Source organism: Lissotriton vulgaris, chromosome 2_1 (genome assembly GCF_964263255.1).
Source record: "Lissotriton vulgaris chromosome 2_1, aLisVul1.2, whole genome shotgun sequence".
Lineage (NCBI taxonomy): Eukaryota > Metazoa > Chordata > Amphibia > Caudata > Salamandridae > Lissotriton > Lissotriton vulgaris.
In genome coordinates this window covers 1,559,501,329-1,559,526,289 of record NC_141687.1, presented here as the reverse complement: position 1 = coordinate 1,559,526,289, position 24,961 = coordinate 1,559,501,329, and the positions used below count along the sequence as shown (strand labels likewise).

General features: G+C 45.0%; 1 pseudogene; it reads right to left on the bottom strand.

Moving 5' to 3' along the window:
- Window positions 1–374: 374 nt before the first annotated feature.
- Window positions 375–1,563, bottom strand: LOC147732910 (keratin, type II cytoskeletal 8 pseudogene; annotated as a pseudogene).
- Between the last annotated feature and the right edge of the window lie 23,398 nt (window positions 1,564–24,961).

The following is a 24,961-nucleotide window of genomic DNA, read 5'->3' as shown; positions in this document are numbered from 1 at the left end:
TTCTTGCAGGGACGTTTTAAGGAATGGGCACATTGGGCACTTGCCCAGGATCCCCACTTTCCAGGGGAAAGCAACCTTTCTCTCTGTTTCACATCTGTCTATTTCTCTTTCGCAACCTCTGTTCCTCTTCTATGTCTAACTTCTCAACTGACTCTGTGTCTTTCTACGCTGTGTCATCTAAATTATTTTTTAGCCCTAGGCAACACAACTTTCAACTGTTTTTGTGCAACACTGTTTCTGTTAGTTTAACGATAATTCAGTGTTAATTTTCACAATTTGGGCTTCAATTAGCAGAAAATTAATAATAAAATTCAAGGCTTTGCCACACAAAATATGTCTTGTCCCAGGGCCCCAAAATACTTATGATGACACTGCTACCAATCCCAGGTCAATTTTGTTTGTTTCTTAAAGTTCATCAGCTCCTGGTACTCGCGAAGCTGGCACGCCATGTCCTGTTTGGCCTTATTCAGGGCTGCCTCCAGCTCTCCCAGTTTAGACCTGACATCTTTGACAGCAAGTTCTCCACGTTCCTCAGCCTCAGCGATGGCTGCCTCCAGGTTGGCACACTGATTTTTAAGGGCATCAATTTCAGACTGCAGCCGGTTGATCACGCGGTTCATCTCTGCGATCTCATTCTTGGTGTTGCGTAGGTCATCGCCATACCTGCCAGCGGAGGTCTGCAGCTCCTGATACTTAATTTGGTACATGCTTTCAGCGTCAGCCCGGCTCTTGTTGGCAATCTCCTCATACTGCGCCTTGACCTCGGCGATGATGCTGTCCAGGTCTAGTTTGCGGTCGTTGTCCATGGAGAGGACGACGGAGGTGTCTGAGATCTGCCACTGGAGTTTATTCAGCTCCTCCGCATAGAGCTGTCGCAAGAAGTTGATTTCATCGGTCAGGTCTTCAAGTCGGGATTCCAGCTGCACCTTGTTCATGTGGGCCTCGTCGAGATCCTTTTTGATAAGAACAAATTCATTCTCCATCTCTGTCCTTTTGTTAATTTCATCTTCATACTTGTTCTTGAAGTCCTCCACCATGCCCTGCATGTTCCCCAGCTCTGCCTCCAGCTTATGCTTCTCTTGGCCCAGGTTATCGAGCTGCCGCCGCAGGTTGTTAATGTAGGCCTCGAACATGCTGTCATGTTGCTGCGGGTTGTCTTCTGGTTCTGGAGGAGGTTCCACTTAGTCTCCAGCATCTTGCTCTGCTATTTCAAGAACCTCACCTTGTCAATGGACGCGAACTTGTTGTTGAGGATCTTGATCTGCTCCTTCTCCTGGGTCCGCACCTGCTGGATCTGGGGGTCGATCTCGAGGTTCAGGGGGGCCAGCAGGCTCTGGTTGATGCTGAAGGCCGTGATGCCCCCTCTGCTGCTGCCCGAGCTGTAGCCCGTCCGGTAGCCATGGCTGAACTTGCCGCCCCTGTAGCTGGAGCCCAGGGTGAAGGGAGAGGTGTGGCCCAGGAGATGGCCGCACCCCCGGCGCTGTACGAGAAGCTGCTGAAGTTGACCGCAGGCCGGACGCCCACGGAGCTGGTCTTGTACACCCGGGTGATGCGGACGGACATGGTGAGGGCTGGACGAGGCAAGGAGGGCGAGCAACAAGTAACGAAGAGGAGAGAGCGCTGGAGGCTGAAGCCTGGACATTGAGATTGCCACCTACAGGAAGCTGCTGGAAGGAGAGGAGAACAGGTTGGAATTGGGTATGCAGTACTTGAGCATTCAGACAAAGTCTTCCGGATACTCAGTGAGCAGCGGGTACGGCGGCAGCGGGTACGGTGGTGGATACAGCAGTGGTGGATACAGCGGCAGCGGCTTTGGACCAGGATATGGCAATACATTCTCGAGTGGAGCCTACACTGTGAATGCTGCCCCACTGGAGAGCTCCAGGACAAAGCGCACTGTCCTGGTCAAGACTGTGGAGACCAAAGACAGGAAGGTCACGTCCGAGTCATCCGATTTCTTCACCAAGCCTTGAATAACCCAATAAAACATTTCACTGTTCGCAAGTGCCTTCCGTCAGCTCAGCCTCTCCTGGCAAGCCAAGCCAATTTCTATGGGACTTGGTTTCAGGTAGATATTGGCAAAGGGGAGTACTAAATTCCCTTCATAAGGAATGACCACTTTTGACACATCCAGTGTTAATCACCTCCCTCATTCCGGCTGACGCAAGGGCCTGTGTGCAACACTATCCGCGTCACCAGAGGGTTCTTCTGTAACCGTGACCAGGTCTATGAGCTTCCAGGAAAAGCTGAGCTCCGTCCCATCCTCTGCCTATCTCCCCTGAATTGCCCTCCCTGCTTTCCCTGCTAAACACCCTTCTGACAACTAGAAAAAAACAACCAAAGCACACCTTCACGCCGAATGTTCATATCAAATATTTGTACACTGCCAGAATCCAATATGGACTCCCAGTGCCTCTGGCAATCAATCAGCTGACAGCCAATGAAATGGCTGCAAGACATTCATCCTAGAGCCTGCCCCCAACAATAAAATCCAGATGCGGTGCTAAAGGGTTGAGGATGCCTGTTCCCAGGCACTTCTTGCATCGTGTGCAAATATATGTTCTTTCTTTCACGCTCCCCTGAAAGGAGGCTTCTCTCAGAAGGCTGATTTCATGCAATAAAACATATTTTTTGTTTTTTAAAAAAAAAAATTGTTTGTTTCTTCTTGCTTTCTCAGCTTATGTTACATCATTGGATCATGCCTGTCTGGCCCTTATAGGGCAGAAAACTGCTGTGAGTTCTATAGTGTCATTTATAACAGCAATCCTTCTTTTCGACTGAGGGGAGGGAGGGGGCTGAACATGTACCACCTGCAGACATTTAGTTTGACCTCGTGGTTACAGGTTCGAGACCCCACGAGTTCAATCAGCATTTTATTCTCTCGATATCATTGAATTTGGCAATGGCAACTGTTGTCCACTACTGAAAAACCTGTTGGGGTGAACGTGTGCTTTATTTTACGTCAGGACATGCTGGTTTGCATTATTACCACAAAGACAGGTGATGAGCCTCTCTACCTTCCCGCAACTTGACCCTCAACTTGATCAAATTTAGGGGGGGGGGATGAAAGCTTGGCTGCTGTATGTGTTTTGCGGTGCAGATCAGCCATCCTTAATAACCTGCGCCAGCGCCTGGAAAGCTCTGATGAGGAAATATAAAACTCAAAGACACCGCACGCGTCTTTGATCCCAATTTGTGTAAACTAAGGCGTTTTTTATAAACAGAAATACAATACTGTAAATTGAAAATCACACATACTGAGGCCTGAAATCCAATATTATCGTACACAGGTTAAGTCTGTCTACATAACATTGACTCAACTTTCCCGCCGGCGTTTTTAATTACGTACAACAAGAAGGCTGCATTATGACTGGAACTATAGAGACTCTATCATATAGATCACCAGACCAAATTCATATTTGTATTGGGGCAGTGACGTTGGCAGAGGATCTGAGAGATGGCATAGCGAGTAATAGACCCGGGAGAAATATGAGAGAAGAAACAAATAAACACATCCGTGCCTTAAATACCTTAGGTCAGCATCACAACACAGCTCCCTGTCCATCACGTCCCACTGCAGCTGCTCGCGGAGGGGCGTGGCTCCGCTGGCAGCCCGCGAGGCTGACGGGGAGGCAACAAGGGCCAACTGAGGTTTGCAGGCCTGGCTCCATCTGAGGCCACAACAGAAGCTAACATAATCGAGCCGGAAAACCCACATGTCATGAAATGGCTGTTCTATGGTGCTCAAAATATTAGTAGCAGCTGTAGTATTAGAAAAAAAAATGATATAAGTATCAGTTAAACATTTTTTAAATCATGGTGCTCGTCTAGTAGGAATACTTTGAGGCATATTATCAAGGACGGCGTTAAAATTATCGCCGGCTTACCAGCAGAAAACTGCCGCTAACGCGGCGATTAGGGGCTTGATAATATGCCGTAGAGAATTCCAATAGAAGCTCATGTTCACACCAGAACATGGACTTCTATTGGAATTCTCAAGGGCAAATTATCAAGCCCATTATCGCCACTTTAGCAGCAGTTTTCTGCCGCTAAACTTGTGATAATTTTTAACACCGTTCTTGATGATATGCCCCTTGGTTTGTCACCAGGTTTTCCAGCTCTCATTCTGCACAAAGTCTAAAGCCCTGATTAAGAGAAGGCCATTAAGTATTGATCCCTGCGCAAACTCCTGTTTATTTGCAACTGTGAGATGAGTAGTAATATCCTCCCACCCCTGCAATTCACCCCGCGTAAATCTGGGCAGGTCTAAAATTCCCAAAAAAGTACAAAGGGAAACATGTGGAAAAACTCTCCTACATGCATCCATACGTGTAGTAATTCTCCATTTTCCAAGTGTTAACTCCGAATACGAGATATGTGCTGCACCTCCTTTTCAGTATTTATTAGATTTGGTGCACACCTTACCTCGTTAGGGCCCACCCACAAGCTGCACACATCCTACAGTTTATCTGCTTCATCCACCTTTTCTTCATTCAAGACACTGCAGCAGGGAGATCAAAACCGCAGCATCAGATACCGCAATTGATGAATCAGCATGACCGCCAGGCCCCTTGTCAAAGCTTTTAGAGCATGTATTCGTATTTACAATTTTTCCAGTGCAGCAGTTTCTTCTTGCCTACCTAAATACACTAATACCCCAAACACATGCTTACAGGAAAAAATTCTGTAAAATTAATACAATATATCTAATAATTTTACTGTGAAGAGGCCATCAAAGTAATCACTAGAACATTCAAAATGTGGAAAAAAACACAACTCAGTTACAGTTATTAATATTATGTGAACCAATCCTCTCCTCCACAAGCACAGCTCATCATTTTCCACTGAGCCTCCCAAGGAAAAGGATTGTTATACCTACAAGTTAAATTCAAGGTATATAAACTAAACAGAACACTGCACCCCAAGCTTGCACCACTTACCGTCATACCACCTTACCACAAGAAATCCATGAGAGACGCTGCTTTCTCAGTACGAGGCCACCAAGATCTGGAGCTCTCTACCAGCCAGCATTAGAAGCACCCAGGAGCATACGCACTTCTGAAGACATGGCTATTTCCTAGATAACTGCACCACCCGCATTACAGTAACAGAGCCCAGAAAACAGTTGCACCCTCAAGCACAATCTTCATCTTACAACCCACAAATTGCAAACAACTCAACCAGCAAACTGCTTTCAATATGCAGGTAAGCTAGGAAAGGCTGACCTATGGTTCACCATGGCATTATATAGTTATGTACTTCCATATAGAAAAGCTACAGCTCACAATAACACTAAAACTATAATATGCAACAGTCAGCAACAAACTATAACATACCTTTTAAATTTGCATAAGACATATCTGCTATGAGGGTTGTCCATCACCAGCACTGTTTAGTCAAGAAACAAGTCATCATCAAATGGACAGGCATTGAATAACTGAAGAGATCTGCCATGCATTGTTGGACAATTCAGAGGAATTTACTATAGTCCACCGCTACAAGTCCAAAATATCTCTACAATCAGACCGCTCACAAAGATGCTCAGATATGGGATGATAATAAAAATGCCCATCTCACCAGATCTCTCCACTTCTCTCTCCCTACAACCATTCTAGCTCAGGAACACAACTATACACAAAGTCTCAGATTAGACAACCCAGGGCAATAACCGGCTAAGCAGACTATATCATAGAAAACACCAAAGAGAGACTTGCAGAGCTGTACAAAGCTACCAGTCTACTGAAAACAATAAAACTGCATGTCTGTCTCGCATACTTCATCATACAACACACAGTTATGTGCTGAGTCCAATACCACTATATAAATGCTGCAACACCTTACAATACAGGAAAATAGATAGAGATAAATGCTAAGGGAGATACCTTTTGAAGGAAAATAACTTAGATCACACAAGAGTCAGTGTTGAGTCTGATTCAGCTCAGTTCTCTATACAACACTTTCTTGCCGTGATGCCTTTTGAAAGGTTTGTGTTGCAACCGGAAGAGCCTTCCGAGATAAAGGATCACTGGAAGCGGGTGGTTAGTTGGTTGCCTTTTCATTTACATAAGATCATAAGGCATAACAGCAGCCACAGTGCACTGTGGCAAAAGATTTGTCTTCTTCACTTCTCATTGCATAGTACTGAATGACCCTTACCTTGTCCTGTTCCCTTTACTTCCTGTCCCCACCCTAGAGGAGACAGTGACTTCTGGACATCTCCAGGGCCCTGATGCCCTGAACATGTGTCATCATAACAAGACAGCTTGGAACAGGTATCACATCTTACAACAGGTCAATCAAAGAGTTGCTTTTGGAATTTCAGCATCCTTTGTCTATTTGGCCCTGATTTCTGTAATTAGAACAGTGAGTCCATGTTATAAATGATAGGTAATGTAATGAAATTCACTTCTTGCTCTAGCATAAAGGACTATGTTATTTGATTCCCACTTCAGAATAAATTGGTATATGGAGGGTGGTTTCATTGCAGCCTTGATCAATGTTGCACCCTGAGTCTGAAAAGTTAATTTGTTCAGGAGAGGCTTGTGCAGGTAAGAGCGGTGGGTGGGATGGGGGGAGACGCGACACACGACAAGGGAAAAATATTTATTTATTTAATTTTACCTCGTTGCCGTCTGTCGAGTCCCCCCACTCTGCCCCACCGATCTTACCTGCACAAGCCCCTCCTGCATTTATTTACATGTAAGCAGCTTTATCCAAACTGTTTACCAATTCTACCTTGATCCTTGCATTTTTCTTCATGTAGGACCAACGGGGCCAGGCAGAAAGAAATGGAGGCGGCATAGTCAGCCCATTCATGGTTGAGAAGCGTCCTCAATTATTACATCAAACTGCAACGACTATTAGAGGCATTTGAGACAGAGAAGTGGTTCTTCAGGTTGGAGAAGGTGCTGTTAAAACATTTTCTCTACAAAGCACAGGCCAGTTACAAGTCCAAGTTCCAAAGGAGGGGTCATTCCATAGCAGGAAACTAGGCAGTGCTTAATAGGGAAAAATAATAATATATATATAAATAAATATAGGAAAAAGAGATGCAGAAGCCTGATTTCGGATGAAAAACCATGCGTTTATTTTCTTAATGAAAGCGACTGCAACCTCATGTCCTTACGCGTTTCAGCTTATAAAGCCTTGATCACAGATGAGATGAGGAGAATTGCATCACAGGGAGGTGCTTGCATCCATTGACCCACGGGATTTGAGGCCATATCACTACAGATCCCAAGATGCATTAGTGTTGCAATAATAGTCCATGCATATGGTGCGAGATTTATTCAACTGCATAGCGTCCAAAACACCATATTCAGTTTTATATTGTTATCAGTGCATCTTGTCTACTTCAAATAAAGTACTCACGTCCGTGTTGATAAAATGGCAAAGGCATATTGTCATGATAAGGAAATCCGAAATTGTCCAAGAGAGGTCGTTAACTCTCTCTTCTCCCTTTCTCACCTTGTATCCAGAAATTCCTCGATGAATCCCCTTACATCTGGTACGAAGCAAGCATGTCATGCCCCCATAAATATGGCACCATATATCAGCAAAAAACTCCATCATAGGGGGCCCCAATATTGCAGGGTGGCTCCTACGAACAGGAATGGCGATCTTGTAAAATTAATCCAGCAAAAAGAGATGCAGAAGCCTGATTTCGGATGAAAAACCATGCGTTTATTTTCTTAATGAAAGTGAATGCAACCTCATGTCCTTACGCGTTTCGGCTAATAAAGCCTTGAACAAGTGAGTAGAACTGCACCACAGGGAGGTGATTGTGTCTATTGACCCACGTGATTTAATGCCACACTACTACAGATCCCAAGATGCACCAGCGTTGTAATAATAGTCCATGCATATGGTGCGATATTTATTCAATTTCATAGCCTCAAAAAAACATATGCAGGTTTATATTGTTATCAGTGTATCTTGTCTACACAGTGGGATTACTGAGAGGTGGTTGGAGGCCACTCACCCTTTCTCCACCACTCTGCAAATGCGCCTCTCAGTGCACTGCTGGTGGGGGGATGAGGTCCTGTTGCTTACTGAGGGCTTCAGGACTGAAGTGGACTTCCCACAAACAGCAGTGCACCAGGGAGCGTGTTTGCAGAGTGGTGGAGAAAGGGGTCGCGGCCTCTGACCACCTTTCAGCAATCTAGCTGTGCGAGTCTTACTGGAGCTAACAGGAGGGCTAGTTGGCCCCAAGGACTCTCAAGAGCCAAGGGGACTTCATCCCTCAACTAGTAGTGCACCAAGAGTCGTGTTTGCATAGTGGAGAAGAAAGGGGGGTGGCCCCTGTAAACCTCTCAGCAAACCCACTGTGTGAGACTTGCTGGAGGTAACAGGAGAAGTAGTTGGTCCCCAAGGATCCTCAAAAGCCAATGGGACTTTATCCCTCTACTAGTAATGGACCAGAGACGCGTTTGCCGAGTGGTGGAGAAAGGGGACATGGCCTCCTACAGTCTACTACGAAGTCTCAGCAATCCCACTGTGTATGACTTACTGGAGGTAACAGGAGGGATAGTAGAGCTACTCACACCTAGTCACACACTCATACAGTCAATCACACAGCCACTTACCCAAACAGGTACACACACACTCACTCACTCATACAGACAATAACATGAACTCACTCACTTATACAGTCACTCTCACATTCACTCACTCACCCATACAATCTCTCACACACCCATCACTCACCTATACGGCCTTTCACATGCCCAGTTACCCATATACCACTGACACATGCACTCACTCACCAACACAGCCGTACTCACACTCACTCGCCCACACAGCCCCTCACACATGGACTCACAAACCTATCCAGGAACTGACTCACTGTAGTTCTAGAGGCACTCTTGTGCTCTGACACCCTGTGATGACCTTTAGTTACCATTATTTTAATTGACTTTAGTGTGCTATTTTACCCTAGCCTGAATGTAAGACGTCCTGCATATGCCTTGCTTCTCTTAAAGGTTTATTTCTTGTAAACTTGCAGTCTTTCAGTGGGAGCTGTCATGGAGCAGAACAGCCTTGCCAAGAACAGAACGTGTGGGATGTGCATTTGAAAGCAAGAGGAAGAGAGAGGTGTGGAATGTACTTTTTGGTCTCGAAGTGCAGTTTTATGAGCAGGGGAGCACAAATGTGCACTGTGTTGTACATTGAGAGATGAAGTATGTGATTATATAAGCAATGGTGAGTTGTGTTGTACATTAGAAGTATTATGAAGTTCTTACTATTGGCTTTGACATGGCCTCATGTCATCCTGAATTCTGACTCTGCCTGGCTTGAGCTTTATCTGCGTGCACAGCCACGCTTGCAAGTTGTTTGGGTTAATCACATTCGAAGATTGTTTTTGTGAGAGATTTTTTAATGTATCCTGGAAGGCTTTCGTGAGCTTCGTCAAGATAAAGGCTGGAACATGCGAGAATCTAGAGGGGACATGGGAACTCCTTCCTGCCATGGTATGCTTGCTTGGAAGCTGGCCAGTCCTGGTAAGATTTCTGTGGTGCAGGGAGGAAATTCTTGAACCTTCTAGTGTGAGTTTTGAGACTATAAAGGTGGGGTTTGTTGACAGCTGAGTTGGGTGCTCACTTACAGAGTAGACGTACAGCTGTAAAACAAACGGAACTTGAGTCCTGGTCAAGAGTCCAAACCAGCTGTGACCAGGCCCCCCAGTGAGAATTGGCAAGGATGTCGGATGAACGATCGGCGAGGTGATTTATTTCTGACTGGTGCCATTGTGATGCATGGTTCCAGTGGCTGTAGTCATTTTAGGCTTTGAGTTTTGATTATTGCCATTTTGATGTGTGGCTTTGATAATTTGAGTTGTTTTCTTTGTGATGTGTGGATGAGTGAGGTGCACATGTAAAGTAATCATTTGATGTATTCAGTGTGCATATCTTTCTGATCTCTTGCAGGACATCCAGCATATTATATTTTCTTGAGTGTTATCTCATATTATTTGCTGCTTGTTTATTCATGGTATTGTTCATGCATTTATCTGCTGAATTTACTAAGTGTGTTATTATTGCTTGCATATAAATAAATATATATATCTCTATATATATATTTGAATGTTGCGCATTTGGCATCTGGGAAAGCCTTTCTGTTAGAGAGCATTGTGTAAAATAAAACCACAAGCCTTATTCTAAAAAGAGAGTCTTTGCATTTTGTAAAATAAAACCCCTTTTCTAAAGGTGTTGTTTTGTGTTTATGTCTCCTGCTTCGCTGTGCGTGTTTTGAGCCACAGTGTGGGAGATTCTGCATTATCTGACAGGAGAACCAAGACACTCACCCACTCAGTCATCCATACAGGCAGTCACATACACCTTCACCCACCCATACAAACACTCAGACACCCATACAGGTACTCAACCAATCAATCCCCCATACAGCAACTCACATACCCACTCACACCCCCATACAACCACTTAGACACCAACTGACAGACTGATACACACATTCACACAAACAGTCACTCACCCATACATTTACTGAGACACCTAATCACTCACTTATACGGTCAGTCATGCATTCACTGAATCTTCCATACAGGCACTCATTCACCCACTGATTCTCCAATTCATCCCGGTATAAATATTTAATAATCATAAACTTTTTAAAAACACTCACAATCACTGGAAAATGTTATCAGTGATATCATTTGAGATGTCATCAGTGATGTCACTGATCATGTCATGAGTGGTGTAATATGTGAACTCATTAACAGTGATTTGCGGGGCGCAAGTTATAGTTAGCTTAACTAACTATAACTGCAGAATTTCACTGGTTTTGTACGAGTGAAATCTGAGCCTAACTATAACGTCCCTATAACCTTTGTTTTTTTCAGTGACTTTCTAAGGTTTTTTAGCTTCCACTTCCTAACTGTAATGTCCCTGTAACCTTTGTTTTTTCAGTGATATATATATATATATATATATATATATATATATATATATATATATATATATATATATATATATATATATGTATAACCTACTGGGGGTCGCCAGTAGGGAGTTATAGCTAGGACCTATTATCCATAGGAAATTTGTAACATTCTATTCCCCATAACTTTGGCGCTGGTTGACGAATCTTCGTGAAATTTTCAAAACTAGTGGGAGTCTCTGGTTCGCTCCTTTCTTGAAAGATTGGGGTGATTCGGCAAGCGGGGGCCGAGAAAAAAGGGGGGTCCGAGACCGTGTTTCCTCCATGTTAATTCCCATAGGAAATTTTAAACATGGCTACAGCCAAAACTGCTGAACGGAATAACACTGAATTTGGCAAAAAGTTAGTTCTTGGTTCAGAAAGAGACCTTTTGCTTAAATGGTGTAAATCGGTTCAGTAATTCCTGAGAAATTAAAGAAAAAGAGGTGAAAAAAAGCATTTCCCATAGGAAACTTTAGACACAGCTACAGCTGGAACTGCTGAACAGAATTACACCACATTTGGTAGAAAGGTAGTGCTTGGTTCAGAAAACACTCTTTTTCTTAAATGGTGTAAATCCGTTCAATAGATGCTGAGAAAATCAAAAACTAAAAATATTGATATATAGAGGCGCGGTGGATCTGCGCACCCTGCCGATCAAGAGCTGCATGCTAATTGGCTGTCAACACTTCAAACCAGGAAGTGTTGACAGCCATCTTGTGCCTCAGTAGAACCGAAGCATAAGAAAAGAGAAAAACTAAGGCGCAAAACAAGAAAAGGGGGAGGGCAGAAACACCCTGATCCCCTAGGCCTGCTCAGGGGGCCCCACAAGGACCTTTAATTTAAGCCCCGGGTGGGCCAGGTCCCAGGGGCAGTTAAAAAATGTGTGGGAGGGACCCCAATCCCCCCACACTGCCCCGGGGACTGCCAACCCCCGGGGCTTTACAAAAATGTTTGTGGGGGCACACGGCCCCCCCACAGCCCCGGGGACCGCCACCCCCGGGTTTTCTTTTTTAATCTGTGGGGGCCTCTAAGGCCCCCCAAACCGCTGGGACCACCACCCCCGGGGCTTTTAAAAAAGATACTCCTGTGTGGGTGGGCCTTGAGCCCCCCACACGCCCCGGGGACTGCCACCTCCCCGGTGCACTAATATTCTAATTTGGGGGTGGTCCCTGGGGACCACCACCCCCCGGGGCTGTGTAGATATTGGGAGGGGGGCCACACGGCCCCCCTCATGGGTCCAGTGATGGCCCTGGGGACCGCCGCCCCCAGGGCCGGCTCCTGCAGTGTCCCGGTGTGCCCACCCCCAGGACACTGCTGTTTGCAATGACAGGGAGGGAGCCTCACGGCTCCCGTCCTGTCATGACAAACTGCTTTGCTTCATTGAATCGAAAGCAGGGAAACCTGCTCTCGCTTCAATGAAGCAAAGCAGATTGCTTTTCCACATGGGGAGCTGCATGTTAGTAGCTCCCCATGTGCCGGATCACACATGCTGCAGGGAGCTGATGGGACCGTGGGGGTATTGGGGACCGCCCACGGTCCCCAACGGATAGGGCTGGCCCAGGGATGGGGTCCTGGGCCATAAGTGGCCCTGGTTTTAAGTTGGGGAAATAATTCCCCTTCAATCCCGAGGACCCCTGGGGCCAACTAGCCCACCAGGTGCTTCCAGCAAGCGCCACTGCGCTGAGTTGCAGAGTTGGTCCAGGCCGTGCCCCTTTTTACACCTCTCTGCAATGTAGCTCTGTGGCGCTTACTGGAGATACCCGGTGGACTAGTTGGATCCAAGGGACCCTCAGGATCCAAGGGGACTTTATCCCCCAACTTAAAACGGCCACAGGGCGTGTTTGCACACATGTCACCTCAGGCCTCCCCCTCCCTTCATCAGTGTGCAAACTGTGGCGCGTTTTAAGAGGTAGTTTTAATCCCTCTGCCCTATTATGTACTAGGGTCTTACTGAGGAGGTCATGGTAATCACAGGGGTACCCCAACGCATAGTGTTCCCTAGTATATGTACGTGTTTTCACTGTATTCTAAGTGTCTTTTAGCATAGCACTGGCTCCAGGCCTGGTTTGTCAGATTCAGTTACCACCAGTACCTGTCTGAAAAAGTTGTGGGCACAGGAGGACTTTCTGCTCCTCTGTTGGTTCTTTCTGTACATCTCTTCTTCTCCTGCACTTTTCTTTGTCTTTGTGGACTTCTGTTGCTTCTTTCTGCATTTCTTTTTTTTCTTTCTGTTGCTTATTTCTTCTTCTTTTATCACATGTCCTACCTCTGTAGGCATAGTTAGAAACTAGCATTTAAAAAACCTTTGAAATTCACTGAAAAAAACATAGGTTTCAGGCACATTATAATTAAAAATTGGCATTTAAAAAACCTTAGAAATTCACTGAAAAAACATAGGTTTCAGGCACGTTATAGTTAGTAATTAGCATTTAAAAAACCTTAGAAATTCACTGAAAAAACTATAGGTTTCAGGGGTGTTATAGTTAGTTGGACAGTTCACTCGTACAAAACCATAGAAATTCCCCTGTTATAGTTATTTCAGCTAACTATAACTCGCGTGCCCGCAATGCACTGCTGATGACGTCACATATTACGGTACACAGTCTAAATATCGAGTTTGTAATATCGACCTGCAGAAATATCGAGTCTGAAATATCGAAGGTAAAGACTATCGAGGTCAAGAATATCATTGGACAGAATATCGACCCTAAGGTAAGTAATATTGAATTTTTTATACCGATGTAAGTAATATCGAAGTCAGTAATATCGATATCAAATATATCGATGTTACTAATTTTGATGTTACTAATATCGATATTTGTGTTATTGTTATGTCTTTTATTATGTATTTAATATGTATGTGTTATATGTTTTTTGTTAAGTATTTTACTTGTTTTAAATTATATGTGTACTATTTTTATATATTAATAATGTTATTTTTAAGTCAATTTTACGTTTCAGTACTGGAGCAAATTGGGGGTTTATAGGGGAATAGGGTGGGAAGTAATTTAAATATATTACATTGATTATTATTTTGTAGGAATTGCAAATTAATTTTAATTAATTTTTGCATTTAAGTTTTGTAGCGGGTAGTGGGTTTATAGGGAAATTGGGTGGGAAGTATTTTAATTGTAATTAAGTAATGATTTTTTTTAATTTATTGGTATTGATAATTAATTAATTTTAATTAATTAATTGGCAATTAATTATTTTAATTGGTAATTTATTTTTTAAATTGGTAATTAATGTTTGTAATTGGTAGTTAATGTTTGTAATTGGTAATTATTTTTAAATTGGTAATTAATGTTTGTAATTGATAATTAATGTTTGTAATTGGTAATTACTTTTTTTAATTGGTAATTCAATTTTTTAATTGGTAATTAATGTTTGTAATTGGTAATTAATGTTTGAAATTGGCAATTAACTTTTTTAGTTGGTAATTAAATGTTTTAATCGGTAATTCATTTTTTTAATTGGTAAGTAATTTTTTTTTAAGTGGAAATAATTTTTTAATAATTGATAGTTAATGTTTTATAAAAAGTATTTTTTGGTATAAATAATTATTTTATTGTACGTTTTTTAATTGCTAATCAATTTTTAATAATAAATATGTTTTTGTTTTGAAAAATATTCTATTGTTCAATATTTATTATTTGGTAACTAATATTAATTAATTAATATTTATTGCTATTTATTGTTAATTTATTGTTAATTAATTCAATTTTACTTATGTTTTTAATAATTATTATTGGGTATTTGTAAATGATGTTGAGTTATTTAAAATTGAAATTATTAATTATTTTAAATACAAATATTATTTATAAGTATGTTATATTTAATTTCTATCCTATCCAACGCTTTCCCTACTGTTGCACTCTCTGGAGTGGGAATAGTTATTTTTTACATATTACGCAAAAGAGGGGGGACCTAGGAGCTATTAAAGGTCCCGTGTCCATGCTCCTAATGCATAGATTTGAAACCAACAAAGGGACATTGTTCCTAAAGCAGGGTGCAAAAAGTCACCCATACTTAAAGGTGCAAAAAGTCACAAGGGAGGGGAATAAAAAGAAAAAATAATAAATAAAGTGACCCTTCGGGGGGCCAGTATGGAATTGCAGCGCCAGCCATACAAGGAGCAACTGCCCGATAATAAAGCATGACACCCCATGGGTGTGTGAGGGCATCAGAGGACGAAAAGTGTTTTTTATTCCCCTCACTTGTGGGTACCCCTTACCTAAGGTTTCTCCTTTCTTTTATGTGTCGACATTTTTCTTTTTTCTTTTTTGTTAAATGCACAGGTGACTTTTTGCACCTTTAAGTATGGGTGACTTATTGCACCCTGCTTTAGGAACAGTGTCCCTTTGTTGGTTTCAATAGTAATTTTTACCCCTACGCTATCCAACGTTTTCCCTACTGTTTCACTCTCTGGAGTTGGAATAGTAATTTTACCCACCCGCTATCCAACTCTTTCCCTACTGTTGCACTCACTGGAGTGGGAATAGACATTTTTACCCCTACTCTTGCCAACGCTTTCCCTACTGTTGCACTCTATGGAGTGGGAATAGTAATTTTTACCCTCCTGCTACCCAACGCTTTCCCTACTGTTGCACTCTTTGGAGTGGGAATAGTAATTCTTCCCCCTTTGCTATCCAACGCTTTCCCTACTGTAGCACTCACTGGCGTGGGAATAGTAATTTTTCCCCACCTGCTATCCAACGCTTTTCCTACTGTTGCACTCTCTGGAGTGGGAATAGTAATTTTTACCCCTACGCTATCCAACGTTTTCCCTACTGTTTCACTCTCTGGAGTTGGAATAGTAATTTTTAGCCATCCGCTATCCAACACTTTCCCTACTGTTGCACTCACTGGAGTGGGAATAGTCATTTCTTTCCCTACTGTTGCACTCTTTGGAGTGGGAATAGTACTTGTTACCCCTACGCTATCCAATGCTTTCCCTACTGTTGCACTCACTGGAGTAGGAATACAAATTTTTACCCACCCGCTATCCAACGCTTTCCCTACTGTTGCACTCTCTGGAGCGGGAATAATAATTTTTACCCCTACACTATCAAACGCTTTACCTACTGTTGCACCCTCTGGAGTGGGAAGAGTAATCTTTACCTCTACGCTATCCAACGCTTTCCCTGCTGTTGCACTCACTGTATAGGAATATTAATTTTTACCCCTACGCTATCCAACGATTTCCCTACTGTTGCACTCTCTGGAGTGGGAATAGTAATTTTTACCTTCCCGCTATCCAATGCTTTCCCTACTGTTGCACTCTTTGGAGTGGGAATAGTAATTCTTACCCCTACGCAAGCCAACGTTTTCCCTACTGTTGCACTCACTGGAGTGGGAATAGTAATTTTTACCCACCCGCTATCCAACGCTTTCTCTACTGTTGCACTCTCTGGAGTGGGAGTAGTAATTTTTACCCCTACGCTATCAAACGCTTTCACTACTGTTGCACTCTCTAGAGTGGGAATAGTAATTTTTACCCCTACGCTATCCAACGCTTTCCCTACTGTTTCACTCTCTGGAGTTGAAATAGTAATTTATACCCCTACGCTATCCAATGTTTTCCCTACTGTTGCACTCTCTGGAGTAGGAATAGTAATTTTTACCCCTACGCTATCCAAAGTTTACCCTACTGTTGCACTCTCTGGAGTGGGAATAGTAATTTTATGTTCTAAGCTATCCAATGTTTTCATTACTTTAGTTTTTTGGGGGACTTTAAATAGTAGTTTTATTTATTTATCTATTTAATATTTTTTGTATTATTTTATATAATGTAGTATTTAATCAATTTTAAATATTTTGAAAGTATGTATATATTTTTTAATTTATTAAAATAATTATTTACTTTTTATTTGTTATTATTTTATGTGTGTAGATGCATTTGTAATTTATAGTATTTATAAATAATGTATAAGTAATTAAAATAATTATTAAAAGTTATTATCAAGTAAGTATATATTATATATTGTATGTATATGTTTAATTAATGTTTTATTATATATGAATTATTTATTAATTTTAAACATTATTAACTATGTTTATTTTATTTATTAGCATTGTTTACTTTATTTTACACATTTATTTTAACAGAAAGAAAAACAATATTTTTAATTACGATATTTTTAACATCGATATTTTAGTTTCAATATTTTTGTACTAACCATGTTGTAGATAGGATGTCGATATACTTGCCTTTTATATTCCAGCGTCGATGTTTCTGTAGGTCGATATTCTGTGAGTCGATATTCTGTCAGTGATTCCATATTACATCACTCATGACATGGTCAGTGACATCACTCATTACATCACTGATGACATCTCACATTACATCACTGATGACATCATCCAGTGAATGTGTGTTTTTCTGAAAATTAAATATGTTTTATATATGTATATCTCTGACCATGTCATGAGTGATGTATTATGTGACAACATCAGCAGTGCATTGCACGCGCGCAATTTATAGTTAGCTGAACTAACTATAACGGGAGAATTTTTATGATTTTGTACGAGTGAAATGTCCAACTAACGATAACGCCCCTGAAACCTATGGTTTTTTCAGTGAATATAGTTATAGTTATAACCAGGTAAAAAGTTTTTGACTTGTCTATAACTTTGTGCTAGACGAATGCCAAAAAAAGTGTTAATACTGAGTCTTGTTGTCCATGGAAAGTTTCGGGGTGATCTGTTAAGTGGGGGCCGAGAAAAAGGGGTGTAAAAAAAAGTGAATTTTCCAATGGTAATTACTGTAGGACCTTCGAACATGACTACAGCCCAAACTGCTGAATGGAACGACACCACATTTGGCAGAAAGCTAGCTTTTGGTCCACAGATTGTGCTTTTTCTTATTTGGTGTAAATTCGTTCAGCAGTTGGTGAGGAATTTAGGAGAATAACTGTGATAGCTGTGGTCGCGGATGTATCGTAATTATTCACACAAAATTACGAACTTGTGTAGGAAAATGCAGAGTTCTGATTGGCTGCCAACACTGAAGTGTTGACAGCCATCTTGGAACTCGGCTTCAGCTGACTCCCACAAAAAAGAATAAAAAAAAGAAAAGGGAGCTGGATAGGAATACCCTGACCCCATAAAGTTGGTCCTGGGTTCCCAAAGGGACACTGGCAGGCCCAAAAAGTATATATTTTTGAATAAATACAGCAAAATTGTGAAAAGTGTGAATTTGCTGTAAATTTTTTTTAAAAAGCACGGGCTGCCGTGCTTCTCTTTTATTAACTTCTGGGTGGGCCTTGTCCCGGGGGCATGCCAATGAAATAAGAGGGGGCACACGGGGCCCCACTCCTAGGGCTTATGAAAGCCCCCGAGACCACCACCTGCCTGGAGCATTGGTTTTTATGTAGTTGGGGTGCCCAAGCGGCACCCTGTACCCCAAGGATCGCCCCTTCCTTGTGGCAAATGTTTATAAACTAATGTGAGGGTGGGCCAGTGCTGTCCCCCAGCAGCCCCAGGGACCACCAGCTCCCGGGGCAAAACAAAAAATCAATGCAGGCCCCACACAGATCCCCTCCCCACAGCCCCAGGGACCGCCACCTCCCCAGGACAGAAATAAGGTAATGTAGGGGGTGGGTCTGTCGTGTAGCTTCAGGGCTTAAATAAACATTCGAGTGGGCCTCATGTAGCCAATTATGGCCCTGGGGACCACTATCCCCAGTCTGGCTCCTGCTCCCTCCAGAGGTGCCAACCATCAGGAGGTAGCTATTTGCTTTTGCTTGGTAGGAGCTGAAAGCTTCCATCAAGCAACAGCAAACATAACTCCGCTCGAGCTTGCAGAAAGCATAGTTTCCATCTGTCTTCTTGTTCGCAAATATGCATGCAGGGAAACAGATGAAAACATTTACCTGACAGACAGGGAGCTCCCTTTCAGCAGCCCCCTATCTGTCAGTGAAATGCCAGTTCCCGAAGGAGGCGGGGAGCCAGCAAGTACCACAGGGCTCCCCCTGTGTTCCACAACAGAGTTCACTGGGGGCACTTAGAATAACAAGTCTGGGCCCCAGGGATGGGGTCCTCAGGGCCGAAATTGTCCCGAGCAGGATGACCTCGCAGCCTCCCTACCCATAATGTAATGGTTGGGCCCCAGTGGATGGATCCCTGGGGCCAAAATCGACCCAGGGAGGAGGGCTGCATGGCCCCCTCCCCATAGTGTAATGGGTGGGCTCCGCTGGATGGGTCCCCGAAATTGGACTGTGGAAGGGGCTGTCTTGTCCCCCTCCCCTAATAAAAATAAAAAGAATTTAAAGGCTGAGCACCGGGGAATGAGGTCCCCAGGGCCATATTCAGCTCAGGGATGGAAGCTGTATGGCCCCCACCCCTAATAAAGCAAAATCTAAAAGAAATGGGGGACACTGGCAATGGGGTCCCCGGGGCCAAAATCGGCCTGGTGAGGTAGGCCACTTGTCCCCCCCTCCCCTATAAATAAAAGAGGCCTGCCACCTTTCTCAACCACTCAGTCATTGAGGAATGAAGTCCCCTCGGCTGCTGAGTGTCCTTGGAGGCCCATATCCCCTCTTTGTTACCTTCAGTATGTCCAACACAGCAGGGTTGCTGAAAGCTCGTTGGGGGCTTGCCCCCTTTCTCCACTAATTAGGAAATACAATTCAACAAAATGTAGAAATTCACTGGAAAAAACAAATGTTAAATCACTAATATAAAACCAGAGAAATTCAGCAGGTATCATTACCTGAGCTAACTATAACGTACACCACCACCATAGTACATATTATATCACTCATTACATGGTCAGTGCCATCACTGATGGTATCTTAAATCATCCACAGAACCACTCACACCCCCAGTCTCATACTTACTCACACACCCACAAAAGCATTTACATACCTATTGACATATCCATACAACTTGTCACACACCCACTCTCTCATCCATGCAAACACTCACATGCCCATTCACTGACCCATACAGTCACTCACACAACCACTCACTCACTCATACAGCTTAACATACAACCACTTACTCACCCATACAGCAACCTACACAGCCATACAATCAGCCATACAGCTACTCACACACCGCTTAATCAATCATAAATTCACTCAGACAGCCAGTTTCTCGCCCATAAAGTACCTCAACAGACCTATTAGCACACCCAAACTACTTACATACCAACTCACTCATCCCTATAAGCCCTCAGCCAACCACTCACTCACCCAGACACTCACTCTCCAATACAGCCTCTCACACATCCACTAAGTGAACCAAACACCCACTCAAACAGCCACTCACTCACCCATACAGGCACTCACTCACCCATACAGCCACTTACACATCCACTCACTCTCCAATACAGTCACTCACACAGCCACTCACTCAGTCACAAAACACTTAGGGGCTCATTAGGATGACGGGCGGACTTTGTCCGCCCGCCATCCTGTCCGAAATCGGGACCGCCCGCCATTAGGGCGGGGGTCCCGTGGGGGGTATTAGGATGTGCCCGCCACAGTGGCGGGCACATCCTGCATTTATTGCATTGTGCCGGTCGGTGCTCTCTGCACCGCCCGCCACAATGCTATAAATGCATGAATGCATTTGCATAAACAAAGCGGCAGGCACCGCGCGGTGCCTGCCGCTTTGTTCCACCCCTCCTTCACTCTGGGGGCCCGCAGGGGCCCCCCAGAGTGAAGACCGCATGCCTTCCGCCACGGAAAGGCATTAGTAAAACTGCATCCTAATATTACAGGCGGTGTCTGACAGACACCGCCACCATAGAAACCCTTTTCCGCTCCAGTCGCCTTGCGACCGGGGCGGAAAAGCGGCGGACGGTCTTTCTGTCTGCTGAGGTCCCCCGCCATACTAATATGGCGGGGGGGGAACAAGTGTGGATGTCGGGCAGATTGCCCCCGCCAGGCTGGCGGCCGCTACCGCCAGCCTGGTGGGGGCAATCCGCTCAACATCATAATGGGCCCCTAAGTCACAGGATGATGTCTTCAGTTATGTCATTTGAGAAGTCATCAGTGATGTCATGAGTGATGTCACTGACCATGTCTTGAGTGATGTAATATGTGAGGTCATAAGCAGTGCATTACAGGATTGTGAGTTATAGTTAGCTCAGGTAACTAAAACTGCTGAATTTCTCTGGTTTTCTACGAGTGAAATGTGAGCCTAACTATAACGTCCCTGTAACCTTTGTTTTTTCAGTGAATATATATATACATATATATATATTATCATCAACAGCTCTTGCAGCAAAGAAGCACTCACAGCAGGTAGGTGAGTCCCTCTATTGAGCGATTGGGAGAGTAATACAGCATCCGTTATTTTCTTCTGCCTGCCAACGCGTTTCAATGCTCTTTGCATCTTCTTCCAGGGCTGAGCTGAAAACCGGCATTGTGAAAGGTCTGTCCCAATCTGCCTCCCTCTTTAGTAGAATTGGTTGCAGGTTCGAGTCCGCTTGGTAAGACGTGACTCCTTGCAGTGATTTATGGGACTAGTAGTACATGACCAATAAAATACTCCCAGTGAGTTCTGTTTCAATCTCATATTTATGCAGAGTCACAGTGGTAGTTCTGTGACATTTCAAGCACTTCAGTGTGACCCAGCATGCTGTGTTCCCTCCATAGTTTAAACGCAACTGCTGTGCCTTCATCCAAACAGATTTGCGTTGTTTGGGCGGCCCCTGTCTCCAACGGCTCCCACCTTCCTTCTCAGGTGTTGCTTCTCCTCCCGACGAAGCTGTCGGGTTCTTATATTATCAACAGCTCTTGCAGCCCCCCCCCCCCCGGGCCGGCCCAATACATTGGGGGGAATGGGGTCCCGGGGCCATAAGTAGCCCGGGAGTGGGGCCACGTGGCCCCACTCCTCAATAATGACAGAAAAAAAAACAGAGGCCGGCCCGGGGGATAAGGTCCCCAGGGCCATAAATGGCCTGAGGAGAGGGACAACGCAGCCCCCCTCCAAATACATTTAAAAATAAAAACTGGCCATGCCACGGGGGATGGGGTCCCTGGGGCGATTATCGGCTTCGGGAGGGAGGCCACGAGGACCCCTTCTAATTGTTTTGATAAAAATAAAGTAAAATAGGTGTGAGGCCCTGGGGGATGGGCTCCCCAAGGCCAATAAAATAGGAAAAGAAGGGGGGCCACACAGCCCCCCTTCTTTAAAAAAAAGACCGGCATCGCGCGGGAGGCCCCGTCCCCTCGCTGCAGCACTCTGCAAACGCACCCCCTGGTGTGTTTTCAGATGGGGAACTAATTCCCCTTGAATACTGGGGGTCCCTGTGGGCCAACTAGCCCACCAAGAACCTCCAGTATGCGCCAGGGAGCTGCGTTGCAGAGAGGTGTTCAGAGGCCACGACCCTTTTTACACCTCTCTGCAACGCAGTTCTGTGGCTCTTAATGGAGGTACCTGGTGGTCTAGTTGCACCCCAGGGACCCTCAGGATTCTAGGGGATTTAATCCCCCAACTTAAAACACGCCATGGGGTGCGTTTGCACAGTGGTGAAGGGATGGGGCGGGCCTGAGGTAACATGTGTGCAAACACACACTGTGGCGCTTTTTAAGTTGGGGAATTATTTCCTCTTCAATCCTGAGGTCCCCTGGGGGCAAACCAGCCCAACAGGTACCTCCAATAAGTGCCACAGAGCTGCGTTGCAGAGTATTGTAAAAAGGGGCGAGGCCTATGAACACCCCTCTGCAACGCAGCTCCCTGACACATACTGGAGGTACCTGGTGGGCTAGTTGGCCCCCAGGAACCCTCAGGATTGAAGAGGAATTTATTCCCCAACTTCAAATGTGCCACAGGGCTTGTTTGCACACATGTCACCTCAGGCCCCGCCCCCTTCCTTCACAGCTGTGCAAACGCGCCCCCTGGCGAGTTGTAAGTTGGGGAATTCCCCTTCAATACTGAGAGTGCCTGGGGGCCAACTAGCCCACCAGGGGCCACGCCCCTTTTTACACCTCTCTGACACACAGCTCTGTGGCGCTTACTGGAGGTACCTAGTGGGCTAGTTGGACCTTAGGGACCCTCAGGATTCAAGGGGTCTTAATCTACGAACTTAAAATGGCCACAGTGCGTGTTTACACAGGGGTGAAGGGAGGGGACAGGGCCTGAGGTGACGTGTGCAAACACATCCTATGGTGCGTTTTCAGTTGGGGAAATAACTCCCCTTCAATCCCCATGGCCCCTGGGGGCCAACCAGCCCACTAGGTGCTACCAGGAAGTGCCACTGCGCTGCGTTGCTGAGAGGTGGTCCAGGCCGTGTCCCTTTGTACACCTCTCTGCAACGCAGCTCTGTGGCGCTTACTGGAGGCTCGTAGTGGGATAGTTGGACCCTAGAGACCCTCAGGATTCAAGGGGACTTAATCTCCCAACTTAAAACGGTCACAGGGCGTGTTTACAAAGTGGTGAAGGGAGGGGACGGGGCCTGAGGTGATGTGTGCAAACACGTCCTGGTTTGTGTTTTCTTTTGGGGAAATAATTCCCCTTCAATCCTGAGGGCCCCTGGGGGCCAACAAGCCCACCAGGTGCTTCCAGTAAGCGCCACTGTGCTGCGTTGCAGAGAGGTGGTCCAAGCTGTGCCCCTTTTTTTCACCTCTCTGCAACGTAGCTCTGTGGCGCTTACTTGAGGTACCTAGTGTGCTAGTTGGACCCTAGGGACCCTCAGGATTCAAAGGGACTTAATCTCCCAAATTAAACTGCCACACGGTGTGTTTACATAGTGGTGAAGGGAGGGGGCCGGGCCTGAGGTGACACGTGCAAACACGCCCTGTGGCGCGGTTTAAGTTGGTGAAATAATTCCCCTTCAATCCCCAGGGCCCCTGGGGGCCAACTAGCCCACCCGGTGCTTCCAGGAAGTGCCACTGCGCTACGTTGCAGAGAGGTGGTCCAGGCGGTGCCCCTTTCGACACCTCTCTGCAACGCAGCTCTGTGGCGCTTACTGGAGATACCTAGTGGGCTAGTTGGACCCTAGAAACCCTCAGGATTCAAAGGGTCTTAATCTCCGAACATAAAACGGCCACAGGGCGTGTTTACACAATGGTGAAGGGAGGGGACAGGACCTGAGGTGACGTGTGCAAACACATCCTGTGGCGTGTTTTCAGTTGGGGAAATAACTCCCCTTCAATCCCCAGGGCCCCTGGGGGCCAACTAGCCCACCCGGTGCTTCTAGGAAGTGCCACTGCGCTGCGTTGCAGAGAGGTGGTCCAGGCGGTGCCCCTTTCGACACCTCTCTGCAACGTAGCTCTGTGGCGCTTACTGGAGATACCTAGTGGGCTAGTTGGACCCTAGAGACCCGCAGAATTCAGGGGGACTTAATCTCCCAACTTAAAACGGCCACAGGGCCTGTTTACATAGGGGTGAAAGGAGGGTACGGGGCCTGAGGTGACGCGTGCAAACACGTCCTGTGGTGCGTTTTCTTTCAGGGAAATAATTCCCCTTCAATCCTGAGGGCCCCTGGGAGCCAACTAGCCCACCAGGTGCTTCCAGTAAGTGCCACTGCGCTGCGTTGCAGAGAGGTGGTCCAGGCCGTGCCCCTTTTTACACCTCTCTGCAACGCAGCTCTGTGGCGCTTACTGCAGATACCTGGTGGGCAAGTTGGACCCAAGGGATACTCAGGATTCAAGTGGACTTTATCCCTCAAATTAAAACAGCCACAGGGCATATTTGTACACATGTCAACTCAGGCCACCCCCTCCCTTCACCAGTGTGCAAACGCACCCTGTGGCGCATTTTAAGAGGTAGTTTTAATCCCCCTGCCCTATTATGTATTAGGGTCTTACAGATGAGGTCATGGTAATCACAGGGGTACCCCAACGAATAGTGTTCCCTAGTGTATGTAGGTGTTTTCACTGTATTCTAAGTGTCTTTTAGCATAGCACTGGCTCTAGGACTGGTTAATCAGATTGAGTTTCCACAAGTACCCGTCTGAAAAAGTTGGGGGCACAGGAGGACTTTCTGCTGCTTTGTTGGTTCTTTCTGTACATCTCTTCTTCTTCCTACACTTTTCTTTATCTTTGTGGACTTTTTTTGCTTCTTTCTG